This window comes from Giraffa tippelskirchi, chromosome 11, assembly GCF_054371585.1.
Source record: "Giraffa tippelskirchi isolate mGirTip1 chromosome 11, T2T-mGirTip1v1.2.pri, whole genome shotgun sequence".
Classification (NCBI taxonomy): Eukaryota; Metazoa; Chordata; class Mammalia; order Artiodactyla; family Giraffidae; genus Giraffa; species Giraffa tippelskirchi.
Genome location: NC_137285.1, coordinates 38443183 through 38468010, shown reverse-complemented (window position 1 = coordinate 38468010; position 24828 = coordinate 38443183). Strand labels below are relative to the sequence as shown.

Below are 24828 nucleotides of genomic sequence, written 5' to 3'. Positions count from 1 at the left end.
GTGGAAAACCTTTGTTAATTATGATTGTTTACCTGGCAGTCTGTCAAGCAAGCACACTAAGACCACAAAAGCAAATTCTTTGTATGTTCTCTAATAGTTTTTAGCAGTAAAACAATTAGGACACATAAAATTTATTCTTTTTATATATGTGCATTTACGGTCTGGATCTTTTAACTTATACCAGAACAGCCTATGTAATGCAGTGACAGTTTAAGTGGGAGAAGGTTTTCAGAATGTAAAGCAGATAAAAGCAAACCTGCTCTGATTAAAGCACATTTGGGGAACTCAAAACATTGCTTACTTGGCCCTCAGCTCCCCCTCACTTACCACTTCTAATAGGTTTGTGTATCCTTAGAACTCTGATGGTTTGTAGAACACCCCTTCAAAAATACTGCCTGGAAAAGTAAAGTGTCTGTCTTTCTCTCTTCAGCTGTCCAAATGATTTGACATGGTAGAACACTCCATTGGCACACATGGTCAGGATCTTTCAGTAAATTCAATGGCATTTAATATGTTTACAATACAGTTCAGTTCAGTCGCTCAGTTGTGTCCGACTCTTTGCAACCCATGGACTGCAGCATGCCGGGCCTCGCTGTCCATCACCAACTCCCAGAGTTTACTCAAACTCATTTCCATTGAGTCAATGATGCCATCCAACCATCTCATCCTCTGTTGTCCCCTTCTCCTCCTGCCTTCAATCTTTCCCAGCATCAGGGTCTTTTCCAATGAGTCACCACTTCGCATCAGGTGGCCAAAGTATTGGAGTTTCAGCTTCAACATCAGTCCTTCCAATGAATACTCAGGACAGATCTTCTTTAGGATGGACTGATTGGATCTCCTTGCAGTGAAAGGGACTCTCAAGAGTCTTCTCCAACACCACAGTTCAAAAGCATCAATTCTTTGGTGCTCAGCTTTCTTTATAGTCCAATTCTCACATCCATACATGACCACTGGGAAAAACCATAGCTTTGACTAGATGGACCTTTGTTGGCAAAGTAATGTCTCTACTTTTTAATATGCTATCTAGGTTGGTCTTAGCTTTTCTTCCAAGGAGCAAGCATCTTTTAATTTCATGGCTGCAGTCATCATCTGCAGTGATTTTGGAGGCCCAAAAAGATAAAGTCTGCCACTGTTCCCACTGTTTCCCCAACTATTTGCCATGAAGTGATGGGACCGGATGCCATGATCTTAGTTTTCTGTATGTTGAGCTTTAAGCCAACTTTTTCACTCTCCTCTTTCACTTTCATCAAGAGGCTCTTTAGTTCTTCACTTTCTGCCATAAGGGTGGTGTCATCTGCATATCTGAGGTTACTGATACTTCTCCCAGCAATCTTGATCCCAGCTTGTGCTTCATCCAGCCCAGCGTTTCTCATGACATATTCTGCATATAAGTTAAATAAGCAGGGTGACAATATACAGCCTTGATGTACTCCTTTTCCTATTTGGAACCAGTCGGTTGTTCCATGACCAGTTCTAACTGTTGCTTCCTGACCTGCATACAGATTTCTCAAGAGTCAGGTCAGCTGGTCTGGTATTCTCATCTGTTGAAGAGTTTTCCACAGTTTATTGTGATCTACACAGTCAAAGGCTTTAGCATAGTTAACAAAGAAGAAATAGATGTTTTTCTGGAACTCTCTTGCTTTTTTGATGATCCAACGGATGTTGGCAATTTGATCTCTAATTCTTCTGCCTCTTCTAAAATCAGCTTGCACATCTTGAAGTTCACGCCTCACCTATTGTTGAAGCCTGGCTTGGAGAATTTTGAGCATTACTTTACTAGCACAAGGCACCTGCAATTGCTGGACCTGCATACTTGGCATAGGCTTTAAAATTCAGCAATACTTAAAATTTTATCAAGTGTGGGTGGAAAAGAGGAATAACTATGGGATATTGTCTAGATCTTTTCTGAGGTTATCATTCTCAGAGATGTTTGCATTGATTTCTTTAAGCTATTTTGTGCTGTTAGGTAGTTACAATAGGAAAAAGGAGTCCAAAATGGCAGTGGCTAAAAGACAAAGAAGGGAAAAGCCCAAGAAAATAGAACAAAGGAAGGTCTGAGGACCAGAGTGAGGATCTCAGGTAAAAAAAATCAGCACTCCTGGCTAGTCCAATTTACATAGGGCAAGCCCAGGGGGAGGAGAAAAAAAACATAAAAAGAGGAGCCAAAATTGGGTTGGGGGCCTCTCTTCTCTTCATGTCTTTTGGGTCAGCCTGACCTCACTCCTCCAGGATGTATTTTCCTTTACTTTCTAAATAAAACTGAGCTGTAACACGGAGCTATAACACTGGTCCGTCTGAGGGCTGTAACACTGGTCCGTTGCTTCAAATTTTTGTAACAAAGAGACAGAACTGAGGAAATTACAAACTCCCCTGACAGTGCATTTTACCCTCAAGAAGGATCACATATTTTTTTTTTTTTTTCATCCAAACTCTGCTCTCATTAACTCTTTAAAAATATGAGACAATGCTTTCATCAAGGTGTGTTTTGGGTCTATGACTTACAATATAGTCACTGGTAAAATATTTTTTGTTGTTCTACACATAGTCATAATGTTAATATCAAACACTGCCCAACTGAATGCTTATGAAAAATTTAAAGAAAGTCAGTATTATACAAATGCCATGCATATAATGTTGTGATCTGCCTTGGCTCCCCTGGTGGATTGTTTACTATATTCCCTGTTGATATTTCAAACACACTGCAGGCAGTTTGAAACAGTCAAGTTTTGGCAAAATCCAGGAAAATTACAAGTTTTCCTCATTAATTGTGTGCAGGCCTTCGTCTTCTACTCACCCCATCCCCACCTTCTTTCTATAACTTCCCGAATTTGTGAGATCTCACATATTTCCTTGAATTAGTGACAAACTACAGATTACCTTCTTGAAATGAATGACTGAAATGGATGAGGCAAATCAGAAATACAAATCCTAAAGGGAAGAAACATCTAGTTTTTAAAAGTCAGAAGATAGAAGGCAAAAGCCAAGGATACTCTGAAAATCTGTGGTTAATTGTGGTTGAGTCAGGAAAGCATGGCAGGGAAAGGAAAGCAATGATTTGGCTAAGAGTGAAATGAGTGAAAAACTTGGACACCTAATAAGTCCTTCCGTTGTATCACTTGAGCTTTTTCTCTTGTTGTGGATGATTTGCTGCCAGAAGCATTTCTCTTATATTATTTGTACTCTCACAGTTTCCTCCCATCCTAGTCTACTCTAAGTATCCCTTGCAGTCTAATGCTGAAACCCAATAGGCTCTGCTACAAATTCCTTTTACACTTTGCCCTGAGAATATGGAATGTGCTTTTCCTTCACTTCTCTGCCATGGGAATTAATTACCTGCAGTTTTCAGCACAGTATGAAAGTCTTATCTGCTTTCTTTGGCAGTAAAATATTACTGCAAAGCTTTAAACTAGTTTTGAAGTTTTATTGTCTTTTTTCCCTCTAGGTTTTAATTATGGATGTTTAAAATATTTTGTGTCAGTAGGTAATCTCATTGCTATTATGGTAAAAAAAAAAAAAAACAATGAAAATAATCAGACTGAATTCAACTATGAAAATAAAACTTTATACACAAGGCTGGACAAGCTTTTAAAGACCATTGTTTTACTGGGTGTTACAGAATTTTAGTGATTTGTGTAAAGAAGAATCAATATTATTTACTAATAGGCAACAAAAGTGGGTTATTTTCCCAAACTGGGTATCCATTACATTTAATCAGATCCAGATGATAATACTACTATTTATGATAGATCCCAACTTCAAAACAGAACATGAGAAGGGGAAGAAATAATGATTCAAACCTTACAGTTCCATGGATCAGTACACGTTCCTGGTTTCAAGGGGAAAGTAAAGTTTCAATATAAATTTGGAGAGAGTCAGAAGGACAGACATTTTATGTTCCAAGGGTATTCTTTAGTTCTTTTGGGCATGGTTTAAGTAGCGTATTTTTTTTTAATTTAAAGGAAATAAAAAAATTTAAATAAATAAAAGAAGTTATGCAATATACTTCCAAATCAACCAAATATTCAAATACATTAAAATTTATGAAACCTCATTTTTAGTTTATAAAACAGGAAGTGATAAAACTCAAATGTACAAGTCTAATTACTGACCTGCAATATTTTAAATACTTCCACTTATGCTTTATACATTTCACCTTTATTTTAATGGTCTACAAGCCTCATATTCAATTGTGCATAAATTTCCTGGTTGGATATTTTAAACATAATTTTTTCTAATTAATATTTTTTCATAGTCAATCTATAGAATATGTACATTCAGTCCAATTTAGAAAATGAAGTATAATATTACATTTGGTAGCAATAAAATATGCTCAAACATATTTCTGGTTAATGAATTAGATAACAAAATGAAAATCCAACTTGGAGAGAAAATTATTAAGATTGTCATATCTTTTAGTGTTTGAGACTTCTGTAATTACGGTTTTCTTTGAGAACAACTTCATTCTTGCTTAGATATGCATAATTGATGCTTGCTTATTCATGTCTAGTGAGATAGTCTTATTCATAAAAAATATTAATACATGATAAATTTCATTCAGTCACCATATTTTAAAATAATATAAATTTGAAAATTTACTCATTTTTATTTTCTTCAACATATATAATTTAAAATCAATAAAGTTATTTACATATAATAGATTTGCCTGAAATTAACAGACTTTTCTGATTTTCTGTCATTACTTCAAAATTTGGAAATTGTCCTAACTAATCAGTTATTAGCAATTCAGACAGGATAAACTTCCATTTCTTTCACTTGCATATTAACATGGTATTTGTTTTCAATCCTTAGAAACTATATATTATCGAGTATTTCATTTTAATCTACTTTTAGTAATTATATTGCTATAGAAGACATAATTTTCTTATGAAAGAAGACAAAATATGGTTTGAATCTTCAGAGTTGGAACTGAAATATAATTATTTCATGGTAATTCATTAAGGGTTTTTAGATAAATTTAAAGTATATTTGTTTTCTTTCTTTAATATTTTTTACTCTTATGTGAAAAGTGCTTCTAGATTCTTAAAACTTATAGGCTCATTGAAAGTATAGTCAACAATAGAGCACAATATTTAGTTGTTCCATTATCTGTATAATATAGCAAATAAATATTGTTCTGATATATCCCCAGTGGTTACTTCAGTAGAGCCTGAGAGGGCACCAAAATGAATATGCTGAACCTGAAAAAGAAAACTGCCTGCTGAAATACATATTTAAATAGGACAAATTATCTCCCAACATAATATTCAAATTATACATTATACAATTAAAAATACTTTATCATACCAAGAACCAAGAAAATCACAAATTAAATGATGAAAGTCAGTCAACCAATAGCTAAGAATTAGTAGAATTATCTGACAAAGATTTTAGAGCAGAAATCTTAAAAGAGGTCAACAAGTAATTATGCATTTATTTGAGACAATTGAAACAAAAGAAAATATCAACAGAGAAATAGAATTTATAAAAATAAGCCAAAGGGAAATGCAGAACTGAAAAATAACTAAATTAAAAACTTATATTGGAAGAGATCAATAGCCGAGTGTCAGTGATATAGAATCAGTGAGGGTGAGGACAGAGCAATAAAATTTATTTAACTTGAAAATAAAGTCTTAAAAAAAAAAAAAAAGCAGGCTCTCTGGGGACTAGGGCATAAGAACAATATCTAACATCTGTATCTTTGAAGTCCCAGAAAGTAAAGAGAAAGCATTTAAGCCTTAAAAGTTGAAAAAAGAAAAAAAAATAGTTGAAAATTTCCCAAACTTGGTGAAAGATGTAAACTTATATATTCCAAAAGTTAAGTGAACCACAAATAGAATAATCACCAAAATGTTCACACCAAAACATATATCAGAGTTAAATTTCTGAAAACTAAGGAAATGGCAGGGATACTGGAGTGGTTTGCCATTTCCTTCTCCAGGGCATCTTCCTGACCCAGAAATTGAACCCTGGTCTCCTGCACTGCAGGCAGATTCTTTACCAACTGAGCTACCAGGGAAGCCTAAACTCTTACACATATGGTTAATTCATGTTGATGTATGACAGAAATCAAACCATTATTGTAAAGCAAGCATCAATTAAAAAGAAATAAATATTAGAACAAACAAACAAAAAGAAATAATTAAACTCTTGAAAGCAGCCAAGGGAAAACATGAGTGTGTTACTAATAGCAGAACAAAGTGGAGGAAAATGGATCTCTCATTAAAAAATACTGAGGCTGGAAAGGTGCACAAAAACATGTTGCAAATCCCCAAAGACAATAATTTTACACTGTGATTTCCATATTCAGTTAAAGTATCCTTTAGGATTAAAGGGGAAATAAGGATACGTCCAGGTCAAGGAAAATTTAAAAATTCACCACTCACAGACCTACTGATAAAAGCTGACTGAAGCTCTCCAATAAAAATAAGACAATGATAGAAAAATGATTGGAACTTTAGAAAATAGTGAAAAGAAACAAAGTGGGTGAAAATATGGATAAAAACTTTTCAGGAGGTTCTTAAATTGTATTTGATCACTAAAGCAAAAATTACATCTATTATCTTGCTCAATATACATAGAGAGAATAACAGAGGCCATGATATTTAAAGTAGGAAGAGTAAATGGATCTTGTAATAAAGACTCTGACACCATATGGTATCTCACCAGCCTTAACAGTCTTCACAACTGCCTAGCAGGCCGTTTCTTAACCACATCCTCCTTTATCCAGAATACAAGTAAAATATGTCATTGCTGGTATCCTCCTCCAAGGAGATTTGATACACTTATTAGGACATATAAACGGTAACAAAGGAGCTCACATAAAGAGATGGATTGCTGCCCAACACATGGTAGAAGCCTCACCACCTTAGTTTTTTGATTTGCCAAGAGCCACTCTATCTCTGACACTGACAAAAAGTGAAAAAGTGAAAGTCGCTCAGTTGCGTCTGACTCTTTGTGACCCCGTGGACTGCAGCCCGGCAGACTCCTCTGTCCACGGAATTCTCCAGGCAAGAGTACTAGAGTGGGTTGCCATTTCCTTCTCCAGGGGATCTTCCCAATCCAGGGATTGAACCCAGGTCTCTCACCTTGCAAGCAGAATCTTTACCATCTGAGCCTCCAGGGAAGACCTTGACATTGTCAAGAAACAGCTATTTACCCTCTCAGCATCCACAATGTGAAAACAAATCCAACATATTTAAGTCTTTTGGATCTTGGAAACATATTCCTCATTTATAAATTTTACTTAAGCCCATATGTTGGTGTTGTATGGTCACTGAGTTGTTTCCTATTCTTTGTGACCCCATGGACTGTAACCCACCAGGCTCCTCTATCCATGGAATTCTCCAGGCAAAAAGAATGGAGTGGGTTGCCATTTCCTTCTCCAGAGGATGTTCCTGGCCCAGGGATCAAACCTGAGTCTCCTGCACTGGCATGCAGATTCATTACTGCCGAGCCACCAGGGAAGACCTAAGCCCATATAGGCTGTTACAAATCAGACCACCTTGAATGTAATTTCCCAGAAGTCTCTAGAATCTGTCCAAATTGCAATAAAAATATCACTCCCACTGTATCCCCAAGACTTCTTTACTATAGTTCAGTTCAGTTGCTCAGTGGTGTCTGACTCTTTGCAACCCCATGGACTGCAGCATGCCAGGCTTCCCTGTCCATCACCAACTCCTGGAGTTTACTCATACTCATGTCCATTGAGTCGATGATGCCATCCAACCATCTCATCCTCTGCCGTCCCCTTCTCCTCCTGCCTTCAATCTTTTCCAGCATCAGGGTCTTTTCAAATGAGTCACCTCTTCACATCAGGTTGCCAAAGTATTGGGGTTTCAGCTTCAGCATCAGTCTTTCCAATGAATATTCAGGACTGATTTCCTCTAGTATTGACATGTTGTATCTCCTTCCTGTCCAAGGGACTCTCAAGAGTCTTCTCCAACACCACAGTTCAAAAGCATCAATTCTTCAGGGCTCAGCTTTCTTTATAGTCCAACATCTATACATAACTATTGGAAAAACCATAGCTTTGACTAGATGGTCCTTTGTTGGCAAACTAATGTCTCTGCTTTTTAGTAAGCTGTCTAGGTTGGTCATAATTTTTCTTCCAAGGAGCAAGTGTCTTTTAATTTCATGGCTGCAGTCACCATCTGCAGTGATTCTGGGGTCCCAAAAAATAAAGTCTGTCACTGTTTCCCCATCTATTTGCCATGAAGTGATGGGACCAGATGCCATGATCTTAGTTTTCTGAATGTTGTGTTTTAAGCCAACTTTTTCCTGCTCCTCTTTCATTTTCATCAAGAGGCTTTTTAGTTCTTCTTTGCTTTCTGCCATAAGGGTGGTGTCATCTGCATATCTGAGGTTATTGGTATTTCTCCCAGCAATCTTGATTCCAGCTTGTGCTTTATCCAGTCCAGCATTTCTCATGATGCACTCTGCATATAAGTTAAATAAGCAGGGTGATAATATACATTCTTGAAATACTCCTTTCCCTATTTGGAACGAGTCTGTTGTTCCATGTCCAGTTCTAACTGTTGGTTTTGACCTGCATACAGATTTCTCAGGAGGCAGGTCAGGTGGTCTGGTATTCCCATCTCTAAGAATTTTCCACAGTTTGTTGTGATTCTTTACTATAGAGCTTTTTGCAATCTGTCCTTAGGCCTCCACAGCTGCACTCATTTCACATGCTGGCTAAGTAATGCTCAATATTCTGCAAGCTAGGCTTCAACAGTATGTGAATCTTGAACTTCCAGATGTTCAAAAGATGGCTTTAGAAAAAGCAGAGGAACCAGAGATCAAATTGCCAATATCCACTGGATCATAGAAAAAGTGAGAGAGTTCCAGAAAAACATCGATTTATGCTTCATTGACTGTGTTAAAGCTTTTGATTTGTAGATCACAAGAAACTGTGGAAAATTCTTAAAGAAACTGGAATACCAGACCACCTTATCACCTCCTGAGAAACCTTTATGTAGGTTAAGAAGCAACAGTTAGAACTGGACATGGAACAACAGACTGGTTCCAAATTGGAAAAGGAGTACGTCAAGGCTGTATATTGTCACCCTGCTTATTTAACTTCTATGCAGAGTATATCATGAGAAATGCTGGGCTGGATGAGGCACAAGCCCAAATCAAGCTTGCAGATATGCAGATGATACTACCCTTATGGCAGAAAATGAAGAGAAACTAAAGAGCCTTTTGATGAACGTGAAACAAGAGCATGAAAAAACTGGCTTAAAACTCAGCACTCAAAAAGCGAAGATCATGGCATCTGGTCCCATCACTTCATGGCAAACAGATGAGAAAACGATGAAAACAGTGAGAGACTTTATTTTCTTGGGCTCCAAAATCACTGCAGATGGTGACTGCAGCCATGAAATTAAAAGACACTTACTCCTTGGAAGAAAAGCTCTGACAAACCTGAACAGCCTGTTATAAAGTAGTCATTTCTTTGCTGACAAAGGAAAGTCTAGTCAAAGCCATGGTTTTTCCTGTAGTCATGTATGGATGGGTGAGTTGGACCATAAAGGAAGCTGAGTTCCGAAGAATTGATGCTTTTGAGCTGTGGTGTTGGAGAAGACTCTTGAGAGTCCATTGGACTACAAAGAGATCAAACCAGTAAATCCAAAGGAAATCAATCCTGAATTGGAAGGACTGATGATGAAAGCTGAAGCTCCAATCATTTGGCCACCTGATGCAAAGAGCCAACTCATTAGAAAAGACCCTGATGCTGGGAAAGATTGAAGGCAGGAGGAGAAGGGGATGACAGAGGATGAGATGGTTGGATGGCATCACCGACTCAATGGACATGAGTTTGAGCAAGCTCCAGGAGATGGTGAAGGACAAGGAGGCCTGGAGTGCTGCAGTCCCTGGGGTCGCAAAGTTTCAGACACCGCTGAGCCACTGAATAACTTAGGCCTCCTGGCGATTCTGTACCTACAATAGCCAAAAGTTGCTCACGACATTCTGGTGCAAGACACTGCACCCTTTTGCCCCACAGGGCACACTAATCTTTAAGCAAACACTGTCTGTATACTGAAATCCCCTAGAACAGCAGGCTTTGACAGGATCTGAATCTATACACCATGTACCAAATGGTCTATTCTGCTCTGGGTCATTAATGGTACAGTCTGCAAGCTGTGCATAGGTACCAGTGTCTATTTTCTAAAATAAAAATTGTATCTACAGGACAGAGTCAAATCTGGGCCCTCTAGTATAGCATATCTAGGAAGTTAGTGGCTTCTACTGTCCTTAAAAGCTTACCAGAGCCTACTGCACAGGAGAAAGCCATCCTTTGCCCAGAGTTCTTGGCTGCATTTGAAACTTTTGGGGACCAAGTGAGTGAACATCAAGGGAGTTAGTAGGCAGTGGATGATATTGAACCATAATATGACGGTCCTTGCTGCTGCTATTCATCCCTTAATCAAGATGTCCCTGATCATCAGCAAGCCCCAAAAGTCATGATGATTGGCCTGTGCTGTACTTGTGCTTTGCTTAGTCGGTCAGTTGTGTCTAGCTCCTTGCGACCCCATGGACTGTAGCCTGCCAGGCTCCTCTGTCCCTGGGGAATCTCCAGGAAAGAATACTGGAGTGGGTTGCCATGCCCTCCCCTCCAGAGGATCTTCCCAACCCAAGCATCGAACCCAGGTCTCCCAAATTGAAGGCAGATTCTTTACCATCTGAGCCACCAGGGAAGCCTGACAATTGGCCTAACTTCTAATCTTAATACTGCAGACCCTGGAAAAACAGCCCCACCCACACATGTTTAAAGGCTGTTGAGATATTTTCACTGATCTTTAACTACCTGGGCCAGCAAGCAACAGCAATTTCTTACCTAAGACTGCCTCCTTTGGGATAAAGAACACTGTGAAACTCCTGTCTCATAGATACCCAAAATATAACTTGAAGGTGAAAAATGCCTCTGCACATGATGGCCACATTACAAAGTCCCACCAAGACACTCAATGCCCCCTTTAGAGTTCCAGACATTATTGGTAGTGACCAATGCACACATTTCACTTCACAGAATACTTACGTTTGAGTTCTTAAACGAAGCATTCAACAGAAAATTCACCTTCCTTCCCTTTTTTATTTCCTTCCTCCCTCCATCCTTTCAACGTCCTTACTAGCTCTGGGCAACAAATATGTGCAAAAATGTCTTAATGACACAATGCAAATAAAACATGGCATATTTCAGTCACCTAGAAAACATTAGCGTTAAATGCAATGAAAAGTCTGAATTTACTTTTGACATTTGATAGCTAATGATGTTTATGCCTCAACATTCCCCAGTCCACCATTATACCACATCTAGAGAAATTGATATGAAAGCCCAGGTATTCCGTTCTTTGGGAATTTCAAACTATACAAGCCCCAGATCACACATAAGAATCTTATTCCAATTCCAAAGATAATCATTAAATGTCTTTTAACAGTTGAGGATTAAGAATAATTCTTATATAATGATTCTTCATAATTATACCCTAGTCAAAATTCTTTTCCAGTTCTCTTAAGTTATTTGTGGACCTGCTTGGGAGCTTTCCTGCTCATTATGTGACTGGAAATAAACATTTCATACCTTTTGGGGGCATGCATGATATTACCAGTCTAGATAATCTGAGCCAATTGTAGACTGTGTGGGGGTCCATCACTCCTCTATGAGCTGACTTTAACAGATCATTTGTGAAGTAGGCTTTCATCAGCTAACCTGAAGGGGTAAAATGCCAATATCAGTAGGCTGTAACAAGTTATGTTAAAGAATCCTAAAAAATAGAATATTGAAATAACCCATAGGAGGTCAAGAAAAGAGAAACAGGGGAATGAGAAAAAGGAAACACACAGAAAACGAGTAATAAAATATCAGATGTAAGCCTTAACATATCAATGATTATTTTAAACAAAATTATCCAAATATAGAGATTCCAGAATGGATTTCTTTGAAAGATCCAATTGTATACCATCTAAGAAACTCACATTAAATACAGTGACACAGCTAAACATAAAAAAAAAAAAAAGGAAAACTATACATCACGCTAATGTCATCAACTAATAAGCAGGAATAATTTTATTCATATTAAAATACACTACATAGCAAGGATAATTACTAGGAACAAAGAGGGACATTATATAATGATAATAGGCTTAATTCACCCCAAAGACATGGTGATCCTAAATGTATAAACACAAGAGATCTTCAACATAAATGAAGAAAATAACACTTGATAGGCATGAAAGAGGAAATTGACAAATAAGCAATAATTGGGGACATCAGTGCCCCACATTTAATTTTTTCCACAGTACTGGACAAAATTTAGTAAAGATATAGAAGAACTGAATAAGACTATCAATCAAAAGAATATAGTTGACATTTATAGAATGCTTCACCTCCAAAATGTAGAATACACATTCTTTTCAAGCATCCATAGATTAACCATTCTAAATCATATCCAGGTTTGTAATATAAACATTGACACATTTATCAGAATTGAAATCATACAAACTATATTCTTCGACCAAAATGAAACCAAACTAGAAATTAATAATAGAAACAGGGAAATATAAGGAAACAGGATAAATGACAGAAAAGATACTAAACACTTGGAATGTAAATAACATGCTACTAAACAACCCATACATAAAAGATTATATCTCAAAATAAATAGAAATATATACATCGGTCTAAATATTAAAATATTTTATATCAAAAATGTGTGGATGCAATTAGAGCAGTAATAAGAGGGAAATATTTAGCACTAAGTGCTTTCATTAGAAAAGTTTCTAATCAGTAATCTAAATCCCTGACACTAAATTAGGTCAAGAGCAAAAGAAAACCCAAAGTAAGCAGAAGGAAGGACAACAGTAATACAAATAAGAGCAGGATAAAATGAACTTGAAAAAAGGAAAACGGTAAAAAAGAATTAATGAAACCAGAAGTTAGTTCTTTAAGGAACAATAAAAATAGCATGCCTCTAACAAAACTGGGACTTCCCAGGTGGTGCTAGTGGTAAAGAACTCACCTGCTAATGCAGTAGATGTAAGAGATGCAGGTTTGATACTTGGATAGGGAAAAAAAAAAAAGCCCACCACCAACAAACAGAGTCAGACATGACTGAAGCGACTTAGCTGCTGCTGCTGCTGCTAAGTCGCTTCCGTTGTGTCCGACTCTGTGTGACCCCGTAGACAGCAGCCCACCAGGCTCCGCCGTCCTTGGGATTCTGCAGGCAAGAGTACTGGAGTGGGGTGCCATTGCCTTCTCCAGAAGCGACTTAGCACACACTAACAAAACTATTAAGATTAAAAGACAGATGGCACAAATCACAAATGTGAGGAATGACATGCCCATCAAGTTAAAATTCAAGTTTAGACCTGACAATTGAAATTACCAACCTTGTGTTTATCTTCTATGTGGTAGAAAGCTGACCCAAGTGGATTTCTCCCTGTTCAAATATACACAAATAGAAAGAAACAAAGCAACTAACTGAAACGAATAAAAACATCCAAATGAAATTATTGATTTGAGTAAGGATCAGCAATTTTAATAAATTGGTTTGTGAGGGAGCCAGATAATTTTGTAATACCAACATAGAACTATACATATAACTTTGCAAAGGGAAAGCGTACACAGTGAAAGAATTAGATTGCTTTCATTGTAATCCAATAGTAAGTCAGATATATGCCTCTCGATCTAAGGTGTAACAGACAACATCCATGATGTATTCATGTCAAAGTTTAATATCAGATCATCAGGAGGAACAGGGAATAAACAAACTAGACATCATCATACAGATGCAATGAGACAAATAACAAATATCAGGCAGTCTGTGGGACAGCAGGCCTGATCTCTTCAACAAGTTAATATCTGGAGAACGGACTGCACTGTATGGAAGGGGGCCAGAAGCATTTAACACAGTGTGATACCTGGTCCTGAGTTTGGTACTTATTTTGACAAACCATATTAAAAGGACAGTGTTTAAATAGTGCCTGTTTTTATAAACCAGGGTATGTTCTGTAAAAAAAAAAAAAAAAAAAAAAACCCAGCACATATATTAAAATATTCCTAGACATTAAAAAAATTAAATATGAGGACTGAAATGGGATATCACTACAGATTTTGCAGCCCCTGGAAAAATTATACAGGATACTTTAAATAATTATATGTTCATAAATACAACATCTTAAAATAATACAAATTAGCAAAACTCAACCAAGAGGAAATAACCTAGTTGTTTTGTAATTACTAAAGAAATTGAATTTGTAATTTAAAAAGTTCAGTGATACCAAACCTAATACCAAATTCTGTTTCAGTTACCGTTCACTGGAAAAGTGTCAATTTTTTTAATCTCTTCTAGAAAAATAGAAGAGAAAGGAACACTTCTTAACTAATTTTTATTGGGTTAGTGTTATCCTGATAATAAAACTAGAGAAAGGCAGTAAAAAAATAAAGATGACTATGGACTAATATCTGCATAACTTAGACACAAAAATCAAGAAAAGTATGAGAAAATCAAAACAATGTATAAAAATAATTATACACAACAAGAAAATAGGAGTTACTTCTATTATGGAAGCCTGGTTCAATATTACAAAATCAAATAATGCAACCTACCATATTAACAGGGTAAAGAGAATTCCCTAATGATCCAATGGTTGGAACTCCATTCTTTCACTGCTGGGGGCCTAGGCTTAATCCCTGGTCAGGGAACTAGGATCCCACAAGCTACGTAATGCAGCCAGGGGAGAAAAAAAAGAAAAGCCCACCACCAACAAACAAAACAACAGGGTAAAGAGGAAAAAAAATTGTAAACAAATTTAACATCTATTCATGAGAAAATTAAAATTTTAGCAAGTTTAATAAAGAACTACCTCAATTTGACATACCATCTACAAAATTATCAGAGCTAACACCAGATTAATGGTGAAAGACAAAGATCAGGAACAAAGCAATAAAGTCTGTCTTGTCATCCTATTCAAGGTGCTACTAGACATTCTAACCACTGCAAAAAGGCAAGAAAAAAAAAATACAGATTAAAAGGAAGAAAATGTTCACTATTTCAGAATGACATGACTGTCTACATAGAAAATCCCAAGAATATATAACAAAACTAAGACTAATAAATTACATTGACAGTGACAAATATAAGATCAATGCAAAAAAATAAAATAAATGTTTTTATATAGTAACACTGCACGTGTGGAACCAAAAAAAAAAAAGATTCACAACATCATTTAAAATTGCTACAAATAAAAGAAATACCTATGAAGTTAACAAAGCATGTACAGAATCTGTATGCTGCCAAATATAAAATACTTATAAAGGTATCAGAGTAGATCTAAATAAACTGATACTATGTTCATGGATTGGAAGACTAAGTATACTAAAGATATCAATTCTCAAATTGATATCAAGGGTGACTATAATTCTTATCAATATCTCAACAAGGATTCTTTTAGACATAGACAAATTTCTTCTAACATGTATTAATACATGGAAAAACCACAAGTCCTAGAACAGCTAAAACAATCTTTTAAAGAAGAATGAGGGAGGAGGAACCACTCTACCTTTATATCAGGTGGCTACATCATTTTAGTCTGTTACTGTGGAAGAGAAGACACAAAGATTAATGACAAAAAATATATGTAACTCAAACTCAGGCTCACAGAAATATTTCCAGCTGATACTTGATAGAGATGTAAAGGACTTTCAATGGAAGAAAGACAGCCTTTTCAACGTGTGATGCTGTTGCAATTAGATATCCATAGATCAAAAATGGGCTTCCCTGGTGGCTCAGCTGGTAGAGAATCTGCCTGCAATGCAGGAGACCTGGGTTCGATCCCTGGGTTGGGAAGATCCCCTGGAAAAGGGAAAGGCTACCCACTCCAGTATTCTGGCCTGGAGAATTCCATGGACTGTATAGTCCACAGAGTCACAAAGAGTTGGACAGTACTGAGTGACTTTCACTTTGACTTTCAGATCAAAAACAATCAAAAACAGAAAAAAGACCTTGAGCTAAATGTCACAGTTTACATAAAATTTAACCCAAAATGGTTTGTAGACTTAAAACACAAAACTATAAATGTTTTAGGAAAAATGTAAAGAAAACTTTTCAATATATGAAGCTAAGCAAAGTGCTCTTAAACTTGATACAAAAAGCACAACCCATAAAAGAGACTATTGATAAATCAGACTTTGTCAGAATCTAAGACTTTTGCTTTGCAAAAGACCAAGTTACCTACTGGGAGAAAATATTTTCAAACTCCATATTAGACCAAGGACTAGTTTCTAGAATACATCAAGAACTCTTAAAACTAAACAGTAAAAATAAATAAGCAACCTATTTAGAAAATGAGTAAAAGGCACAAACTTTTCATTTCAATGAGGAGGATATATGGATGTCAAATAAATACAAGAAATGTTCAACTTTTTCATTTACTTGCAAATGTAAATTGAAGCCCCAATGAGCTGTCTCTACATGCCTATCACAAAGGCTAAATAGTGACAATAATACATATTCGTGACATTTCAGAGAAACTGGATCACTTATGTATTGCTGTAGATTGTAAAATGGCATAACCAATACAGAAAATAATGTTTTAAATAAAACAAAACATAAAATTATCACATGACCCGGCAGTATTGCTCTTTGCAACCATCCCAAAGAACTGAAAACTTATATTCACACAAAAACTTGGGCATGAATGCACATAGCACCTTTATGTCTAATAGCCAAAAAGTGAAAACAATCCAAATATCATATAGTGGGAGGGGAAATGATCACTCCTCTCAACTTGGAGTTTCCAAATTTTAAAATTTCACTGAGAATAAAACATATTTTTAGCTTTCCTGGTAGCTCAGATGTAATAAAGAATCTGCCTGAAATGCAGAAAACCCAGGTTTGATCCCTAGGTCAGGAAGATCCCCTGGAGAAGGGAATGGCTACCCACTCCAGTATTATTGCCTGGAGAGTCCCATGGTCAGAGGAGCCTGGTAGGCTACAATTCATGGGGTTGCAAAGAGTTGGACATGACTGAGCTACTAACGCTTCACTTCACCATTACTTACCATTCCAATATAAATGCAAGTATATGGTCATTCCTCTCAACTGGGAGATTCCAAACTTTAAATTTTCAATGAGAATCAAACATATTTTAGTTACAAAAGGCACAAAGTAGATGAATGATAAAAAACGCATTGCCCTTTTTAAGCAATTTAGGGTTAGGAATCACTGAGCAATGTGATTTCTGTCTCATAAAATAACTAATGGAAAGAGTAAGCCATGCCTGCCTTTTAATTGTAAATTTATTGAAATCTATACTTTTAAAAAGCTATTCATTTTGCTTTTAAGGTTGTGTAAGGTAAACTTAACTTTAATTTCCCTGCTAGTAAACTCACAGTGAGATTATAGCAGACATGAATGCCCAGAGTGCAAATTCTCAAGTATTCAGAGAATACCACAGTGGGTCAGTCTTGCTGTACCTATCGGAAATGGAAATTGTTAGTTGCAGCTTTATTACTCCCAATCTGTCTGTCCTACCAAGAGTTCACTCATTTTCATTCATGTATCCATTTATATATTATATATTTATTGAGTATCTTACTATGAACCATGTACTCTTCCAGACTGAGAGATCTATAGTGAGAAAAACAGAAAAAGCCCTGTATTCATGAAGCTCATGTCCCAGCAGAAGGAGGCAGACAACGTGTTAAATAAGTAAGTATCTTATATAGTACATGCAGTGGAGAAAAATACAGCAAGGAAGGGGAATAGAGAGTGTGATGAGGAGAAATAGATGTTACGAGAAGACCTAACTGAGAAAGTGCTCATTTGAAAACAGTACTGAACTGCATTGAACACAAGTCCTGTGAGTTTGTAGGAAGTGTTATATTTGACTTACCAAAAGCTGTGACAGGAAAGGAAGGCCTTCTTTCATGTCTGCTAACTATTGGAAACTGTCACAGAGCCAGCTGGGGCAGACCAGTGAGAGCCAAGATCAAGAATCCAACTGGAATGACCTTGAAGACAGTGAATGTCTGGCAGGCACAGACCCAAACCCAGGAGGTTAGAAAACAGATACTGTAACTCCAGAGAGAGATGACGTGCTCCAAGTCTAATGACTCCCGTGGCAACAGGAAAGGAGCAAACAGGGCGTAAAATCCAAGTGCACAGTCTGAGGTCATCAGCAAGATTTCCAAATAGAGTGGGAAGAAACAGAAAACAAAGACCAAATGGACAGGGGGATTGAAGTGCCAGGGATTCAGACTAAGCTGAGAATGAGTGGCAGGAGGTAAAGTCAAAAGAAGCAGGCACATGTCAGCAGCGGGTTACAAAGAGGAAGCAAGTTTCTATGAAGTCAGGCAGGTCCACCAGAGAAGCACAATAGGTTCTGACAAAGATCTGAAATAGTGATTATATTCAGTATGGGGTGTGTGTGTGTGTGTGTGCGCGCACGTGTGTGCGTGTGCGTGTGCATGTGCGTGTGTGTGTTGGGGTGGGTGAGAGAAAAGCAGAATTAAACTCTCTCAGCTCCACAGGAGAACTACAGACGCTTGTTTTACCAGTAAGACTAATGACATTGCGTCAAAATAGGAGTAGGTTCTACCTTTGATTTATTGTTGTTCCTTTCTTTATGTCAAATTATCTTTATGCCTGTTTAAAAAGTATTTTATATTACTTTTTAATCACAGAAAATGTGAAATTTAAGACATAGAGTAAAATACACAGAAGATTTCCATATATTTTCTTTACTACTGTTATATTCAAACCCAATATTTCACAGAAAACATTACAGAGAATCTGAGTCCCAACAGATATAAAGTGATGTTATATTAAAATGAGTCTAGTAGTAAAATACACTTGGGAAATGTTGAGTTAAAAAAGTAATTTTTCTGATGCATTTTAACTGTAAGAACTATAAGATAAATATTTATGTTTGTTGTAAATGTGTATTTTGTAATAAATTTTGTTAAAAATAGACTTGGTGTTCAAAGCAGTTTTAGGTTCACAGAAAAATTAAGGGAAAAACAGTTCAATATATTCCCTAACCATTTATTGAACAGTCTCTTGTACTATCAAGGTCACACCTTGGATTGCTACATGTATTACAGCCCATGAACCTTTTTTGACATATTATCAACCAAAGTCCATAGTTTACGTTAGGGCTCATTCTAAGTGTTGTAAATTCTGTGGGTTTCAACAAATGTCTAATGACGTGTATCTACATTTCTCTTTACTTTTTCAATGATGATCAAATTTAAGGTTGGTTTATTACGAAAGAGCAGAGGTCACCAATGACTTACATATTTCTAAATCTAATTGCATTTCAGTTCTCACTAAACATAGTTGATTTTCAGCAACTTTCATAATGCAGACTTTTTGTTTTCTGTCTTCCAGGACATAACGTTCTCCCGGTTTTCTCTCTACATTTCTGGGTCTCCTTCTATACCTCTTTTGCTAGCTCAAACTTCTCTGGTCCTTAAGATTAGAAGTTCTATATGGTTCTTTTTATTATTTATTTTTACTTTGGTGATTTTACTCATATTTATAATTTGTTATACAAAGTCATATAAAAGTCAAAGACTCATTAGAAAAGACCCTATTGCTGGGACAGATTGAAGGCAGGAGGAGAAAGGGATGACAGAGGACTAGATGATTAGATGGCATCACTGACTCAATGGACACGAGTTTAAACAAGCTCTGGGAGATGAAGGAGAGGCTCGCAAAGAGTCAGATACTAGTGAATGACTGAACAACCACCACAAATACAAAGTCATAGCAGATTCATTTGAAGAGATCTTGATGCTGAGGAATATTGAATGCAAAGAAGAGTGTGGCAGAGGATGAGATGGTTAGATAGCATCACTGACTCAATGGACATGAATTTGAGCAAACTCCACAGATAGTGAAGGGCAGGGAAGGGAAGCCTGGTATGCTGTAGTCCACGGGGTCAGAGAGAGTCAGATACGACTTAGTGACTTAAACAACAACAAATACAGAGTCACAACTGACAAATATATCCCTGGACCAGAATTTAGTGGAAACACCAATTATATAAATAAACACTACTTCTTTGTCATTTCTGCTTGCATGTTTCTCCAGGTATAATGTGTGCAAGACTAAATTTGGGATAATTACCCAAAACCAATCTGACCCATTGTCTTTATGCTCAGGTAAAGAAATCACCAATCATGCAGTTCCACAAATCTTTGATGTCTCCTTCCCCCTCATACACCATACTGATAGAAATTTCTACCTATTTTCAGTTCAGCTCAGTTGTGTCCAACTCTTTGTGACCCCATAGACTGCAGCACACCAGGCTTCCCTGTCCCATCACTAACTCCCAGAGCTTGCTCAAACTCATGTTCATCGAATCGGTGATGCCATCCAACCATCTCATCCTCTGTTGTCCCCTTCTACCTATTTTACTCTTTAAATATTTCTCAAATCTATTTACTTCTCTGCATTACTATTGTCACTACCTAAATCAATTGCCATCATTTCATCTTGATCACCTAAATAGATTCCAAGTGTCCTTCCTGTATTGATGATCACTCCTGACAAACCCATTCTCCACAGAGCAGCCAGAATAAATTTCTCAAAACACTCCCCTGTTTATAACATAGCCATGGGTTCATACTGCTTTTAGGATAAAGGCCGACAATTCTTTAACATGGCCTTCAAAATGTGCATGGCTTGACCACCGCCCACCTCTTCAGCATCATTTTATATCCATCTCTCCTTTGTTCTTTATCTCTAGTAACGATGGGTTTCTTTGATTTGTCTATCATGATATGACTCAACTTACAATATAAATTACATTTATTGTCCTTTTGTCTACAGTGCTTTTTCACATTGCCCAGGTAAGTTTCATTCATATTTTAAGTTGCAGCTCACATATTTCACTTACTCAGGGAAGTCACCTTTGAACATCCCCTACTCCCAATCAAATGTATTCTAGGTCATTTCTTTGTTATACACATATACAGTGAAATAAGGTCTCCATCTTACTGACTGACTTAATAAGTTAATTTTACAAGTTAAATAGAATCCTAAAGAAAAGAGTAATTTTTTTAAAAGATTTAAATTATTTTTAGCACATGCTTTTCATTTAATTCTTATGCCATTCATTCTATAGCTAGTAAATAAAATATCTTCTATTATAAATTACAGATGTTGTGATTTATTCAACAGAATATTGAATTGAATACATACCATATACCACTACAAACTCTGGGTTCTGAATATGAAATTGTAAGTAAAGCAATGGCATTGATAGAGGCTAAATTCAAGGATAAGAATTTATAGTTATACTGTCAGACCTCCATATCTGAAGGCTTCACATCTGAGGATTCAACCAACTGTGGATTGAAAATGTTTAAAACAAATTTTCAAAAAGTTCCAAAAAGCAAAACGTAAATTTGCTATGCACTGGCAGCTCTCTACCTAGCACTGACATTGTGTTCACAACTATTCACATAATATTTATATTGTATTAGTATTACTGGCAATCTAGAGATGCTTTAAAGTATATGAGAGGCATGAAGCAGTTATATGCCTACCACACCAGTTTATATAAGGGACTTGACTGTCTGCCTGAATTCTGTTATCCACAAGGGTCCTGAAACCAATGAATCCTTCCCACTCTGCACAGATTAGGAAAGATGACTGTATGTACAAAAAAGAACACATCAAAAAAATAAATAGACATTAAAATGGCTTTGGAAGTGGACATACTGAGAATTGAAACCAACCTAGTATATTAACCAATAATGAGGCTGGATATAGTTTCTGTCGATAGGATTTTTTCCAGTGCTGCAACCAAGTGAAAATAATTTAGCCGCTTGCTTCAGAAAATACCTTGTCTCACTCTGACCACCAATTTGAAGCTACTGTGGTATAAACTCTGCACAATTCCAATCATTTCCTTACATAACATGAACTCAAAAATCTCTCAGACAAGAAACTAAATCCCTAATACCTATAAATACTCTGCCCCAATTTCCCCTTTTGTACTACTATGAATATCTGTCAAAGTAGTATTTAGCAAACCTAATAAAGTTAGTTTTGCCTTGTGTGCTAAGTTGCTTCAATCATGTCTGACCCTTGCGACCCTATGGACTGTAGCCCGCCAGGCTCCTCTGCCAAGGGATTCTCCAGGCAAGAATACTGGAGTGGGTGGCCATTCCCTTCTGCAGGGGAACTTAGTTTTGCCTTAACAATACCATTTGGGATTTTGGTTTTCTTTTTTACTTTTTGGTGTTATGGGAGAGTCGATAGTTAGAAATATTATTGCAAAATATATTTTAATACTAATAGTTAGTGAAGTAGATAAGAAAACAAGAGGGGTGTTACTGCAAAGGTGCTTGAGAATTGATTTTTAAAAGTGTGTTCTAATTTGGGAGGAGGGTGCCAAGATGCAAGTGGGGTCTGGCAAGTGAACTCATTTGGGATATTCTACTAAGTTTTGGTGCACAGAGGTACCCAGGAAAAATAAAAGCTAAAAAGCTCTATATTGGCAATAGAGGCTGGTGATGAACCCCAGTGGCTATAGATCTGTTTTACTTAATATCTCATAATTGCTTAGATAGGCAACAGGTGTGAGGTAGGTAATATGTATATCATGAAAGTGAAAGTCGCTAAGTTGTGTCGGACTCTTTGTGACCCCATGAACTGTAGCCTGCCAGGTTCTTCTGTCCATGGAATTCTTCAGGCCAGAATACTGGAGTGGGTAGCTATCCCTTTCTCCAACGGACCTTCCTAACCTAGGGGTTGAACCCAGGTCTCTAGCATTGCAGGCAGATTCTTGACTAGCTGAGCCACCAGGGAAGCCCACCAATACTGGAGTGGATAGCCTATCCCTTCTCCAGAGGATTTTCCCGACCCAAGAATTGAACCGGAGTCTCCTGCATTATGCTTCCCTGGTGGCTCAGAGGTTAAAGCATCTGCCTGCAATGCGGTAGACCCACGTTCGATCCCTGGATCGGGAAGATCCCCTAGAGAAGGAAATGGCAACCCACTCCAGTATTCTCGCCTGGAGAATCCCATGGACCGAAGAGCCTGGTCGGCTACAGTCCACAGGGTTGCAAAGAGATGGACACGACTGAGCGACTTCACTTTACCCTTTATCCTCCTGCATTACAGGAGGATTCTTCACCAGCTGAGCTACCAAAGAAGCCCATGTATATCATACGTAAATACACATTCGGCATTCAAATCAAGCAAATCTTTAAATATTCCCATTAGCTTTTTTAAACAGTATAGAACAAAGGAAATTAAGCCATATTTGAGTTTGTTCCCTGGTAAAAAGATTTATGTTCTGTGAAGTGGTCTATGGATGTCACTTTAGCGAAAAATCACTTCCTTGAGAACACAGTTATGTCAGACGCAAACAGATGTAAATTTTGCAGGTTTATAGACAGATATGTAACAAGGACTGTGGAAAATTTCTAACAAGGAGAAAACAGCTGATAGAAGAAAAGTTTATCATTTAAAAACAGCAAAATATAAAAAAAAAAAAAACAAACTCACTGTTCTTTGCAAACACCATCACAGAAGCTGTTATTCTATAATCTCTTCTTGTTAACCCTGTGTGGAAAGAAGTATGGAGGGAAAGAAAAGATGTTAGAACAGGGAAAAAGGTGCAATAATTTTATTTCACCTAGTAATGTTTTCCTGCAAGTGTCTTCTGTAAAAAAGAAGGTAGAAAATCACAAATACTTTTGTTTCCAAGAGCAGATTTATAGTTAGATGAAAAAAGGATACTATAGTGTTTATACTAAAACAGGAATCATTTCCATTTGGGGTTAAATAAGAAGGAATGAGGAGAAGGCAATGGCACCCCACTCCAGTACTCTTGTCTAGGAAACCCCATGGATGGAGGAGCCTGGTAGGCTGCAGCCCATGGGGTCGCGAAGAGTTGGACATGACTGAGCGACTTCACTTTCAGTTTTCACTTTCATGCGCTGGAGGAGGAAATGGCAGCCCACTCTAGTATTCTTGCCTGGAGAATCCCAGGGATGGGGGAGCCTGGTGGGCTGCCGTCTGTGGGGTCGCACAAGAGTTGGACACGACTGACGCGACTTAGCAGCAGCAGCATCAAGAAGGAATGAAGGCAGGTATTTACATGAAGATTCAAAATAGAGAAAAAATAAATTACATGTATAAAAATGTTTTCTTTAAATATATTGTGCTTTAAAACTATTAGTGTTGTCTATTACTATGCTTTTCAAAAATATGTTTTAATTAAAGGGAAGAAGTTTTAAGACAGTGGTTTTTCAAGAACAATTTTTCAACTATTAGGATTTCTAGAAAACCTTGAAGAGGCATTAAATGAAAGGAGAAGAATGGCCAAGTAGACTTTCTGGGTTAGTAAGACAGGCCATTCTACACAACTGTAATCTGAATGTTTACTTTATCAATAGTGAACTATTAAAGAATCATTTCACTAAATCCCACAGGAAGAAATGATGAGTAGTAAAAATCAGCCCTCAATATGGGTAGATTTTAAAAATTTATAGGATATCAAATGCAGAACTTATGGTATATCTGGCTTCTTTAAAGCATTTATTATGGTATTTAATAATAATAACATTGTAGATGGACTTAAGGAGAAATACTATGCATCTCAGTATGTTTGATAGCCTGGGGTAATGGAACAAATGTTACAAGATAAAACTGAATTTTGGTTTAAACACACAAAATCTTAGTAGAAAATGATAGACATATGAGCAGATGTTGATTTAATAACTACACAGGGATTTTAGTTTATAATAAATTTAATATGAATAAGCTGCATGTTATATGGGAGAATTACAGTTCAGAGAAGAGGAAAGAT

The 24828-nt window shown here is 36.8% G+C and overlaps 2 long non-coding RNA genes across 2 annotated transcripts in view; both read right to left on the bottom strand.

Annotated features, from left to right (window-relative positions):
- The window catches only part of LOC145525367 (uncharacterized), a 93773-nt gene that overhangs the window by 48428 nt on the left and 20517 nt on the right, over positions 1–24828 (bottom strand). The window contains exon 4 of the long non-coding RNA XR_014068142.1: positions 23523–23579. This is a non-coding gene — a long non-coding RNA (uncharacterized LOC145525367). The remainder of the gene's footprint in view (positions 1–23522; positions 23580–24828) is intronic.
- Positions 14383–17935, bottom strand: LOC145525368 (uncharacterized). The gene is made up of 2 exons (XR_014068143.1): positions 17893–17935; positions 14383–15594 (listed from the first exon to the last, which is right to left on the bottom strand). It is a non-coding gene; the product is annotated as an uncharacterized LOC145525368 (long non-coding RNA).